The sequence below is a fragment of the Staurois parvus genome, unplaced genomic scaffold (genome assembly GCF_062004578.1).
Source record: "Staurois parvus isolate SC_StPar_1 unplaced genomic scaffold, SC_StPar_1.0 ptg000389l, whole genome shotgun sequence".
NCBI classification, from domain to species: domain Eukaryota; kingdom Metazoa; phylum Chordata; class Amphibia; order Anura; family Ranidae; genus Staurois; species Staurois parvus.
In genome coordinates this window covers 5,293,754-5,307,818 of record NW_028318185.1, presented here as the reverse complement: position 1 = coordinate 5,307,818, position 14,065 = coordinate 5,293,754, and the positions used below count along the sequence as shown (strand labels likewise).

At 42.6% G+C, this 14,065-nt stretch overlaps 1 pseudogene; it reads right to left on the bottom strand.

The window, feature by feature from the left end:
- LOC149455733 (uncharacterized) overlaps positions 1–12,566 on the bottom strand; it is a 110,787-nt pseudogene extending 98,221 nt beyond the window's left edge.
- Between the last annotated feature and the right edge of the window lie 1,499 nt (positions 12,567–14,065).

Sequence of the window (14,065 nt, the reverse complement as noted above, 5' to 3'; positions counted from 1 at the left end):
TGGGACTTTGCAGGGGCTTCTTGCAGATAGCTTGGCTTCACATAGGCGTCTTCTAATTGTAACAGTCCTCACAGGGAACGTCACACCTTCTTTCATCTTCCTGGAGCTGATTGTTGGCTGAGTCCGCGCCATTTTGGCTATTCTTCTATCCATTCCAATGGTAGTTTTTCTCTTTCTTCCACGTCTTTGAGGTTTTGGTTGCCATTTTAAAGCATTTGCTATCATTTTAGCTGAGCAGCCGATCATTTTCTGCACTTCTTTATATGTTTTCCCCTCTCCAATCAACTTTTTGATCAAGGTACGCTATTCCTCTGAACAATGTCTGGAACGATCCATTTTCCTCAGAATTTCAGAGAGAAATGCACTGTAACCAGCATGTACAACATTTGCTGCCTTCCTTCCTTACATAAGGGCAATAATTGCCACCTGTTTTTCAAAGAACGAATGTCCTCACTAATTGAACTCCTCACTGCTATTTTGAACATGCCCCTTTCAATGAGTGATTCAATGACACAGAATCAGCAGCATGCATGTCATGACTGTTGGGTCTGTTGGATTTCTATTACTCTACTACACCTGCTAGTAAATTATTTGCCATGTAGAAATATCATTTCTACCAAAAACAGTGATTTATCAGGTTAGTGATGTCTGACTGCTATTATTTTGAACACAACTGTATATCTTTGAGGTGCATTTACACAAATATCCCAAGTTATTTTTAAATTAAAAAACACCTGAGGCTACAATGTTCACCTTCATTCCAGAGCTGTCCTCTGCTTTTTTTCTGCCAGCCTTGAGGAAATACTGTCAGTACAGAGATGATACCCATGACAGGCCCACCCTCGGAGAGGGCAAAGAGAGGCACTGATGTCATCATGTCATTTCTGCTTTCTGTGATATCCAGGACCACCCACTGCCAGGAGAAGACCAGGGGGAAAAGGAACAGAAAAATGTAAGTATAAAATGTTTTAAAAAGTATGATACCCTGCAGGCAGGGGCTCATGAGTGGGGTGGGGAGGATATTGTCTATGGTTGGGCTTTTATCCTAACCATTAAACTTAAAGTGGAAGTCCCGCATAACCATAACTGTTTTAAAACATGCCCCTTCCCCCCTTTTTCTACCTATCCTGTCTACCTTATGTATAAAGATCTGTATACTTATCTGTTTTAAGCCAGTTTTGGTCTGGTTACATGATCCCCCAACTCTGGCTCCCCTGTGTTAATGAGCAGCTGGCTGCAGGGGAGAGGAGGGAGTGCTGACAACGGAAGGGCTATGAAAGCCTATGGGTGATGTCACTGCTCCTGGATTTCCTAGCTGTTGTCTGGCACCCACTACTCTCCACAGGTGGTCGACCAGAGTATACACATCTTTTTTTTACATATGGTAGACAGGATAGGTAGCAGGAGGCGGGAGGGGACATTTCAAGAATAGTTATGGTTAGGCAAGAATTCCATTTTAACCTCTAACCCTAATCTAAACCTTAACCTATTCCCCGAACGCTAATTTAAGCTCTAAAAGCTCTCTGGAATTGTTGGCTTCCATGCCGCAATCCACCATCAATGGCATCTTGAGCCCAAGAATGGCAAGGTCCACATACTACCATTTCACAAGAATTCTGCAAGCAACCAGTACATCTGAAGACAGGAAAAGAGAAATAACTAATGAATGATTCTCCCCAAAGAACTTCTTAATGAGCCCAATGTAGCATGAAGTATTTATTTTCCAGTCTGGTAACTCTAATAAGACGCATTATGCGTCACGGCATTAAATGGTTTGAGGAAACGGCTGGTCATTTTAGAGCTAATTATAATGTAAAAAAAGAAGAAAAAAAAATGTTCCACTAACAAAAAAAAGGATTCAGTTACCGGAATGGCAGCAATTATTTTCGTCATTCGCCTCAATTTCAAAACCTATTCTGAGCCTGATCTATTCTAACTGACTGGATGCCTATATGTTGAATGAAGCTAGAGAACTACAACCAAGTTGACATAAAACCAATGACTTGTGGGGTGGCAGTGGCTAGTCCTTACTAGTGCACTGAATAGAGTTCCCCAAACGAATTGGGAGCAGCAACCGGTGCAGTAATACAATGAACACTAAATGTAGTAGCTGATTCTATCAGTTTTCGGGGACAGAACTCCGGTTTCCTTTCCCAGTTGGTGGCACCATTTAGTAATTCTTGATGTAATAAGATGGGTATGGTGGGAGGGTTCCTTTTCTTCCCAGGTTGATTCTGGCCTGTTTTACCTGGCTTGTTCCCGGGTGAAGGCAGAACTCTCTTTAAGTACTAATGCCTTCCTGTAGGGATGGAGCTGTATTGTTTGAACAGGGACTGGGTTGAGGAAGGCCCTCGATGCTTGTGTTCCTGGAATGACAGTAGGAGGGGGGAAATAAAAATTTACTGGGATGTAACTGCATTTTTAGAATTGCACCTTAGCTACAGCACCTTTGCAAACTTTTTTTCCACACCTGTCTCAGCAGGTCTCATGAAGAATAGGGTCTACCTCTACCTGGACCAGGGGCGGACTGACTATTTGGAAACTCGGGCACTGCCCGAGGGCCCGGGGTCAGTAGGGGACCCCATGAGAAGCCCCTGGAACCTTTTTCATAAGCTTTTTTGAGTTTCGGCAAGGACACAGGGGCCCCATGATCCCCTATTGCCCGGGGGCCCCATGAGTTGTTAGTCCGCCCCTGACCTGGACCACCTAGTACAATGAACTCAGGCTGCTGTGAGTGGGCTCATGACAGCCTGTGCTCAGAGGAAATGGGTTGATGGCAGGGGCGGACTGACAACTCATGGGGCCTCCGGGCAATAGGGGATCATGGGGCCCCAGTGTCCTTGCCCAAACTCAAAAAAACCTATGAAAAAAGTACCAGGGGCATCTCATGGGGCCCCCTACTGGCCCCGGGCCCTCGGGCAGTGCCCGAGTTTCCAAATGGTCAGTCCGCCCCTGCTTGATGGTTATTCAGGATGAAAATCTAGTGGAATAAGGGTAGTAGTTAGTCATAGTCAACTCAATTTGTTCTGTAACATTGAAGATATTTCATTTGTTATCCAAGCCACTTATTTTCCATTGAGTGTCAAGAACCTACCCCAGCATTTATATCTACACAGGTAGTACAGACACCTGAATACAATCACAATGGGATGTGTAAAGGCAGATTTAAAGTGTTAAAAACAGGATAGGAGTTGTGAAAGTTGTCTAACAGGAGGTGTGAAAGTTGAAAGTCTAAAAATAATGTGACTTTTGCTTACAGTTGGTCAATGAGGTCACAAAGCATCCCACCTGATGTCATTCATCAAACATGGTGATGTTCATTTTTGGTAAACTACATCACATGAGAGACCCCACACATTTGTTTATATTCAGTAGTGGAGATCAGGAGCTGTCATTCATGGTGAACATCATGAGCATGGAGTCAGGAGGCGGTGAGTTTTTGTTTCAGCGGGTTCATTGATTGAGGATCTGGGTCATTGAACTATATAATTAACATTGGGTTTACATTGTGGGGATTTTTTTAAAGGAGCCATCCAGATTCCAAAAAGCTCCTAGTCTGCAGACTCCCACAACCACCAGGTCAGGGTTGCAGGGAAGAGGCCCTTGTCATCATCAATGCTGGTAAAGGTGCTTTGCCAGGTGAGTCGTTCCTGGCAAGGTACCCACCCCATGTAGAAGACGTGCTTTAGTATGGTTTAGGAGGGGGTTCACAAGCTCTCCCCTCCTTTCCTGGTCAGCTAGTCTGCATGCTCGAATAAGGGTCTGGTATGGATTTTAGGGGGGGGATTTTTTCTTTTTTGTACCAGTTACTACAGTTGCTGGCCCTTTGATAGCAGTCAAGCAGATTGTAATGACCAGTCACTGTCTATTGTTAAAGAATAATAGGTCTTCCTTTTTCTCTAAAAAGATTCTATTATATATGAGCAGTAACAGGTGTTTAAACCCTACAGCTTGAGGAAGGGCCCCACATACACCAGTGGCACTCCACCATGGGAAGTTTCCCCCTTTTTTTTCAGTCTTGATGTTTCAAATGCTCAAGCCACTTTTTTGCCACAAGAGAACGCTTACCTTAATAATGGAAAGTCTCCACTACCTTCCTGTTCGCCTTTACCCTTCTAATTTTGCAGGTGAGGTTTACATCTGTTCTGTCCATGCAGAGTGAAAAGTTTGGGGCTGCTTAGCAAACTGATGCATCACTCAATCAACTATTCCCTTTCTCCTCATCAAAGGATCAAACATCAAACCAAAGCAAATGTGTATAACAGTCTACACTGTGCTATCAGAAAGACATCCACATCAAGACAGCAACTTCTTTATCGTCTTTGGACTTCCAGACAAAATATCTGTGAGAAAATTCAGAAAAAGCACATACATCCGTGCTAATTATCCAGCAAATGCAGAGTTATTTTGCAAAATTGGCCCAGCATGTCGGTTCACCCTGTTCTCAGTTCCAAATATTAATCAGCAAAATATTCATTACAGACAGGGCCCTCACTGGGAGAGACTCCGATGCCAACAGAGATTAAAGACAAAGGAAAATGGCATGGCATGAGTAAAAAGCAAATGTTAAAGTCTAGAATGTAACTCGTTGGCATTTAGATTTCTAAAGCAATGTTATCCACTTATAGTTAAGACACTTTCTGTTTGCAAGTAACAATCTTTTTTTTGCTAGAAAATCTCTTAGAACCGCCAAAATTATACTTTTTTTTTAAAGCAGAATAACTATGTGTCACAAATTCCACATAGATCAGTGCAGGGGCGGACTGACAACTCATGGGGCCCCCGGGCAATAGGGATCATGGGGCCCCTGTGTCCTTGCCCAAACTCAAAAAAGCCTATGAAAAAGGTACCAGGGGCATCTCATGGGGCCCCCTACTGACCCCAGGCCCTCGGGCAGTGCCCGAGTTTCCAAATGGTCAGTCCACCCCTGAATCAGTGTATCAACAGTGATACATTAAACAGTACAATAACCATATAGACCAGTTAATCAATAGTGCTATAGCATATATGTGTCCAATCAGTAAGGTGTAAGCAGGACAGGGCCATAGAAGGTCCTTAACCCATCAGCAGGATCGGTATCTGCTCTTTGTTCAAGGAGGAACAGGATGAGCACTGCCAGAGCCCTACAAAATGACCTCCAGCAGGCCACTGGTGTGAATGTCTCTGACCGAACAATTGGAAACAGACTTCATGAGGGTGGCCTGAGGGCCCGACGTCCTCCAGTGGGCCCTGTGCTCACTGCCCGGCACCATAGAGCTCGATTGGCATTTGCCATTGAACAAAAGAATTGGCTCCCTGTGCTTTTCACAGATGAGAGCAGGTTGACCCAGAGTACATGTGACAGATGTGAAAGGATCTGGAGAAGCCGTGGAGAACGTTCTGCTGCCTGTAACATCATTCAGCATGACCGTTTTGGTGGTGGGTCAGTGATGGTCTGGGGAGGCATATCCATGGAGGGACGCACAGACCTCTACAGACAATGGCACCCTGACCGCCATTAGGTATCGGAATGAAATCCTTGGACCCATTGTCAGACCCTACACTATTGCAATGGGTCCTGGGTTCCTTCTTGTGTACGACAATGCCCATCCCCATGTGGCGAGAGTATGCAGACAATTCCTGGATGATGAAGGAATTGATACCATTGAATGGCCCCCACACTTGCCTGGTCTAAATCCAAAAGAATACCTCTGGGATATCATGATTCGGTCACTCTGACGCCGCCAGGTTGTACCTCAGACTGTCCAGGAGCTCAGTGATGCCCTGGTCCAGATCTGGGAGGAAATACCCCAGGACACCCTCCATCGTTTTAATTAGGAGCCTCCCCCGACGTTGTAAGGCATGCATACAAGCATGTGGGGACCATACAAACTACTGAGGACCATTTTTAGTTTCTGCAATGAAATTTCAGCAAAATGGATTAGCCTGCTGCATCATTTTTTCACTTTGATTTTTGGGGTGTCTTTGAATTCAGTCCTCTGTAGGTTGATAATTTTCATTTCCATCAAACGATGGGGCATCCTTACATTCCTAACACATTACCCCGTCCATGTCAGGATAGAGATCCAGCAGGAGATTTGTCCCCATTGAGATCTAATGTGTTTTCAAAGTATTCCTTTAAATTTTATTAGTGTGTACAAAGGCATGTATTATAGTCAATGCTGTATGTCCCAGGTACTATCCTCAGCACTCAAGCTCCTGCCCACCAATCTGGTTTCCTGAGTGGAAAAGAGCTGACACCACAGAGCCCAGATAAAGGTAATAGTTATATAGTATTTTATTGTTAGTGTAGAATTTTATTGTTAAAATAGCCAATACATAGCATTCAAATATAACCGATATCAAACAAACATTCTTACTAAGACTTACTAAAATGGGCACTGATCCATGTTCCGGAAACTGCGGCGTGACGTCAGCATGTAAGGCCCTACGCAACACGTTTTGTGCACACACATATCTTCAGGGGATACGCCTACCCTAGAAGACGTGTTTGTGCACAAAACGCATTTCTGGAACTCGGATCGACGGCCGTTTTAGTAAGTCTGGACCGAATATTTGTTTGATATCGTCACATGGTTATATTTTAATGCTATGTATTGGCTATTTTGACAATAAAATACTACACCATATACAGTACTTTTATCTGTGCTCCGTGGTGTGAGCGCTTTTCCATTTGGGAAACCAGGAGTTTGAATGCTGAGGAGAGTACTTGGGACCAGGGGTAGACTGACAACTCATGGGGCCCCCTGACAATAGGGGATTATGGGGCCCCTGTGTCCTTGCCCAAACTCAAAAAAGCCTATGAAAAAGGTACCAGGGGCATCTCATGGGGCCCCCTACTGACCCTAGGCCCCCGGGCAGTGCCCGAGTTTCCAAATGGTCAGTCCACCCCTGCTTGGGACATATAGCATTGGCTATATTACATGCTTTTGTATTTTTGCCCTCTGGAGAGTGAATAAAGGTGGATTGCACACTGCTGGTGACAAGGTGGAGACGTTTTTTTTTCTTGCACTTGGGACTTTTTTGTACATCTCATCTGCAAAAGATTTTTTCATGTGGATATACACCTTACTGATTGGACACATACACTCACTGGACACTTTATTAGGTACACCTGTTCAATTATTTATTTATTTCAGGTACTTATATAGCGCTGTCAATTTATGCAGCACTTTACATATATATTGTACATTCACATCAACCCCTAACCCTCAAGGGGCGTAAAATCTAAGGTCCTTAACTCACATTCATACATATACACACTAGGGACAATTTAGACAGGATCCAATTCACCTGACAGCATGTCTTTGGAGTGTGGGAGGAAACCGGAGTACCCGGAGGAAACCCACGCAGGCACAGGGAGAACATGCAAACTCCAGGCAGGTGGTGCCATGGTTGGGATTCGAACCAACGACCCTAGTACTACCAGGCTGAAGTGCTATCTGTTCAATTGCTTGGTAACACAAATTGCTAAATGGCCAATCACATGGCAGTAACTCAGTCCATTTAGGCATCTAGACATGGTGAAGACGACTTGCTGAAGTTCAAACCGAGCATCAGAATGGGGAAGAAAGGAGATTTAAGTGACTTTGCACATGGCGTGGTTGTTGGTGCCAGACGGGCTGGTCTGAGTCTTTCAAAAATTGGCGATCTACTGGGATTTTCATGCACACTGGGATTTGAAATCCCTGTTGATTTCTTCCCTCTCCTTGTAGGGATGACAGTTTGGGCTAGAGGACTTTTGATTGGTCAGCAGCACCTCACCTGGTGCATTAAAAAATGCATATATGGGGGACAAAACATTGGGGGATGGGGCTAATAATAGGTATTTTGATAGGTGGCTGGCAGTGGCATCCCTAGGGGGGTGCGGCCCGCCCCGGGTGACACCATCACAGGGGGTGCAGGAGCAGGATGCCAGCAGAGCTTCTGGGCTCTATGAAGGTCCTGGCCAGTTATTGGGGAGATTCCCGTAACAGTGACAGCTGCCCCCGGTGTAGTAGTAAAATAAGTATCCCGGACCCGTGAAGATATGTATCCCCTGAAGCAACTGCGCATGTGCCGATTTCAGGCCGAAGAAGCCGATCTCCGACTTTAGCACATAGTTGCCACAGTTAACCCCTTACAGGCCAAACCACTGAAGCTGATCCCACGGATCACTATGGGTTGTATGATCAGTTAACTCCGTATAGGTTCAACCGCTCCTTCCTCTCTGGAGGGGTGACACCACGTGTTACCGCACCGGGTGACACCAACCCTAGGGGCGCCTCTGGTGGTTGGGGAAATATTTAAAGAACATTTTCATGAAAAGTGAAGTTATCCTTTAAAATACATAAACAGCATTATTAAAACAATAAGTATGAACCTGCAATAGCTCCCAGAAACAGCTGTCAGCAAAGACATGTCCTGTCAATGTTCACAAGATGTAAAAAGTCAGACCAGACTAAAAGAATATCAGCAACCCGGGGCGGACTGACAACTCATGGGGCCCCCAGGCAATAGGGGATTATGGGGCCCCGTGTCCTCGCCCACACCCAAAAAAGCCTATGAAAAAGCCAATGAAATGTACCAGGGGCATCTCATGGGGCCCCCTACTGACCCCGGGGCCTCGGGCAGTGCTCGAGTGCTCGAATGGTCAGTCCGCCCCTGTCAGCAACCTTCTTGTTGGGCCATTCTCTCCAAAACTTGCCCTGAAACATTTAAAGAAAAATTGCAGCCTAAACCTAACTACTCTTAAAAATGTCTTCTCCCCCCTCTTAACACCTCTGTTTACTAACCTGTTTAAGTCAACCCATTCTGTTCTGGTAACATGATCCCCTGCATCAGTCAGCACCAGCTGCAGGGGAGAGAGTGCTCAGCAACGGCTGGGAAAGCTGGGAGCTGTGACGTCACGTATAGGTTGCCATGTCCCGACCATTGTTGGTGCTCCCTCTTCTCCCCTGCAGCCACCAGTGGTTGACAAAGGTGAGACAGACCATCTAAATGTAGCAGAGCGGCGTGAAAATAGTTGAGTATAAGACTTTCTTACACAGGTTAGCGAGAATAGGTATTGGGAGGAGGGAGGGGACATTTTTTGGACTACTTAGATTTAGGCTGGAATTCTACTTTAATAAAAATATAAATACACTGCAGTAAAGACATATTTTTCCCTTGTATAAGGCAGACATCAATATGATCGAGAATGATAGAAGAACATTTTTTATTTTTTTTTAACTTGAAACAGTCACGAGAAAACTGAAAATTTTCCCATTCTCTGTATGCCGCTCCGGGGTAAATTCTCTTCTCCAATCTCGGGCGCTTTTATCTGCTTCATTTATACTTAATGTCACAGCATGACGATAACATTCCTAACTCCACTCCTAGCTGTTAACGGGAAAGAAAAGTGAAAAAGCATCTCAGACGTCGGTATCATGTATTCATGGGATCCAAGATTAAAAAAGAACGGCAAAGGGATTCTGTCACCAGAGAATTACTTCATTTTCTGCTTACAATAAACTTGTTGTTGGAGATCCTTGAACCTCATTGACATTGAAAATAACAATATTGTAGTGCTTTTCTATCTATCTATCTATCTATCTATCTATTCTATCTATCAAATCTATCTATCAAATCTATCTATCTATCTATCTATCTATCTATCTATCTATCTATCTATTCTATCTATCAAATCTATCTATCTATCTATCTATCTATCTATCTATCTATCTATCTATGTATCTATCTACCTATGTATCTATCTATCTCATATCTATCTATCTATCTATCTATCTATCTATCTATTCATCTATTCTATCTATCAAATCTATCTATCAAATCTATCTATCTATCTATCTATCTATCTATCTATCTATCTATCTATTCTATCTATCAAATCTATCTATCTATCTATTCTATCTATCAAATCTATCTATCAAATCTATCTATCTATCTATCTATCTATCTATCTATCTATTCTATCTATCAAATCTATCTATCTATCTATCTATCTATCTATGTATCTATCTATCTATGTATCTATCTATCTCATATCTATCTATCTATCTATCTATCTATCTATCTATCTATCTATCTATCTATCTATCTATCTATCTATCTATTCTATCTATCTATTCTATCTATCTCATATCTATCTATCTATCTATCTATCTATCTATCTATCTATCATATCTATCATATCTATCATATCTATCTATCTATCTATCTATCTATCTATCTATCTATCTATCTATCTATCTATCAAGTATTCATATCCCTTGAAATTTTCCCCATGTTGTCATGTTACAACCAAAAACGTAAATGTATTTTATTGGGATTTGATGTGATAGAACAACACAAAGTGGCACATAATTGTGAAGTGGAAGGAAAATGAGAAATGGTTTTCAGAATTTTTTACAAATAAATCTGTGAAAAGTGTGGATTGTATTTGTATTCAGCCACCAATACTTTGTAGGACCCCTTTTCACTGCAATTACAGCTGCAAGTCTTTTTTGGAGATGTCTCTACCAGCTTTATACATCTAGAGCGTGAACTTTTTGCCCATTCTTCTTTGTAAAATAGCTCAAGCTCTATCAGATTGGATGGAGAGCGTCTGTGAACAGCAATTTTTAAGTCTTGACACAGATTCTCAATTGGATTTAGGTCTGGACTTTGACTGGGCCATTCTAACACATGAATATGCTTTGATCTAAACCATTCCATTGTAGCTCTGGCTGGATGTTTCAGGTCATTGTCCTGCTGGAAGGTGAACCTCCTCCCCAGTCTCAAGTCTTTTGCAGACTCTAAGAGGTTTTCTTCTAAGATTGCCCTGTATTTGGCTCCATCCATCTTCCCATCAACTTTGACCAGCTTCCCTGTCCCTGCTGAAGAAAAGCATCCCCACAACATGATTCTGCCACCACCATGTTTCACGGTGGGGATGGTGTGTTCAGGGTGATGTGCAGTGTTAGTTTTCAGCCACACATAGTGTTTTGCTTTTAGGCCAAAAAGTTTTATTTTGGTCTCGTCTGACCAGAGCATCCATATATTTGCTGTGTCCCCCACATGGCTTCTCGCAAACTGCAAATGGCACTTCCTATGGCTTTCTTTCAACAATGGTTTTCTTTTGGCTCTTCCAGAAAGGCCAGATTTGTGGGGTGCACAACTAAGGCTAGGTTTACACCTGTTTTTCAGGAATGCAGTGCATACCATTTATCATGATTTCCTATGGATCATGTTCATAGCTAAGCGTTGTTTTTGAAAGGGTCAGGTACTTATTTTCCAGCAGCAGTTTGCGGTTTTTGGTCCAATAGACTTCAATGGAACAGCATATAAAATGCAAGTGCTGCATTTTGCGTGCGTTTTTTTTACACGTTTTTGATGCGTTTTGCATTTTTTACATGCTTCACTACTAACACTTCCCCTTGACAATAGACCTGTCATGCTGCCTTGCAAACCAGGAAGTCAGATCCAAGACAAGGCTACATGGTGCACAGATGTGCTCATACAACTGGTGAGGCCCAGCTGTATGAGCCCTGTATGAGCCCTGACCCAGAACACAAGAACAAATCAAAGCAGCATCAGGGATAGGTGGAAATTGTGAAAGAAGTCTATTCTAAATGGGATTCCTTCCACAAGAAAAAAAAAGAAGACAAAAATGAATACTATCTGTATTATCTGATTTCAGCTTTTTAGCTCATGTTTGCTATACCCTTTTTTTTAGATTACCAAAAAAACCCCACATAACTCCAAAATATACAGATTTTTTATTATCTTAATTTCTCCCAAAATAACAATTTTGTGCCATAAGAACCAAGTTTATGATACACAAACAGAAGTTTTGCAAACATAACAATGCTAATGTTCAACCTTACATAGCAGTATTTTTGTCTTCAGAAATATATGTAGTTGACCAAAAATATTAAATAGCCTCAAGCTGCCATGTCACCTGATCATTTGGAGACATGAAACAGGCACAGAATGTATCCCTGATAGCAGCACCACTCCTGCTGCCCCAAGCTGCTTGTAAATCTGCTCTTGTCATGTTATGGGTAATTGTGTCCTCGTTCTGAAATCCATCCCATTCTCAAAAAAAATTATGCAGGGCACATGCTTCTTTAACGGCGTTTATAGCATGCTGCATGTTTAAGTGGATGGGAGTGTGCAATAAACACCATTTATTGGCAAGGATGCCAAAAGCACACTCCACAACTCTATGGGCAACAGTGAGGCGATTGTTAAACACCTTCCTCTCAATATCCAAGAAGCAACTGGAAAAGGGCCTTAGAAGATGTTCACTGAGGGCAAATGCCTCCTCACTGACAAATACATATGGTAGAACAGGACCCCTTGTTCCTGGTAGCAGACTGGTGGAAGGCCCAGTTCATTGTTTTGAAGCATCTGCCCAAATGAGAAATGTGAGAAAATACTTGAGTTTGAGCTGCTAACATAAGACCCAATATTTACGTAAGTGAAATAATAATTGGCATCTGCCACTGCAAATAGCACAAATTAAAAATATTTTTTATAGTTATAAAAACTGCTGCCACTTGCTACTGGCAAATGTGTTTCCCATCTATCACACCCAGACAATTTGGGAAATATCACTTGCCCTCCTGAGGATTTACCCCCCTTAATGACCAGGCCTCTTTTTGCTACTCAGCGATGCACTAATTCAACTGATAATTGCGCGGTCATGCAATGCTGCACCCAAATGAAATTTACGTCCTTTTTTTCACACAAATAGAGCTTTCTTTCGGTGGTATTTGATCACCTGTATGTTTTTTATTTTTTACGCTATAAACAGAAAAAAACCAAACATTTTGAAGAAAAACAATATTTTTTACTTTCAGCTATAAAAAATATATAGTACACTCAAAGTTAGTTATAAATTTAGGCCAAAATGTATTCTGCTAAATGTTTTTGGTAAAAAAAATCCCAATAAGTGTATATTGATTGCTTTGTGTGAAAGTTATAGCGTCTACAAACTATGGTATAGATACTGCAATTTACACCATTTTTTTGCTATACAGCGCTGCGCTAGTTTAACGGACAATTGCGTGGTCATGCAATACGGTACATAAATTAAATTTACATCCTTTTTTTTCCCACAAATTGAGCTTTCTTTCGGTGGTATTTGATCGCCTGTGCGATTTTTATTTTTTGCGCTATAAAAAAAAAGGCTGACAATTTTGAGAAAAAAAACAATATTTTGGACTTTTTGCTATAAAACATGTCCAGTAAAAAAATATGTAAAAATCTAATTTAGTCATAAATTTCTGCCAAAATGTATTCTGCGACATGTCTTTGCTAAAAAAAAACCCAATACGTGTAAATGAATTGGTTTACGTGAAAGTTATAGCGTCTACAAATGACGGGACAGATACTGGGATTTTTTTTAAATTATACTAATAATGGCGGCAATCAGCGACTTATGGCGGTGATCAGTGATTTATGACAGTGATCAGCGAATTATGGCGGGGTTGCGGGACTGTGGCGGACATTTTGGCACTGGGGGGGAACTGACTTGGGGTCACTGACATCCCCAGTGACACCAATACAGTGATCAGTGCAAAAAAAAACACTGACACTGTACTAATGGCACTGGGGAGGAAGGGGTTAACTTTTATTAGGTAATGAAAGGGTTAACTGTGTGAGGGGAGTGTTTTACTAGGGGGCAGGGGTGTGTACTTCACAGGAACACGCTGATCCGGAGAGATAAAGTCTTCTCTCAGGTTCAGCGTGCTCTGAACTGACAGATGGCAGAGCTACAATGTAAACACTGCAGCCTGCTATCTGTCAGTGATTACTTGTAATCGCCGGCACCCGGTGGGAAATGACCCGCCGGGAGCCGGTGATGGATACCCGCTGCCACGATCGGCGGGACGGGTAGGGCGGGCACGCACCTCGTACGCGCCCCCTACCTGTTTTGCACAGCGACATTAAAAGACGGCGCTGTGCGTACAGGTGCTACCCTGCTGCAGTAAAAACACTGCGGCGGGTCGGCAAGCGGTTAAAGCATTCTTGGAACACAGCAGCTATTTTGCACCATTCTTCGGCTGTTAGTTTCTTGAAGACCACATCCTTCAGTACC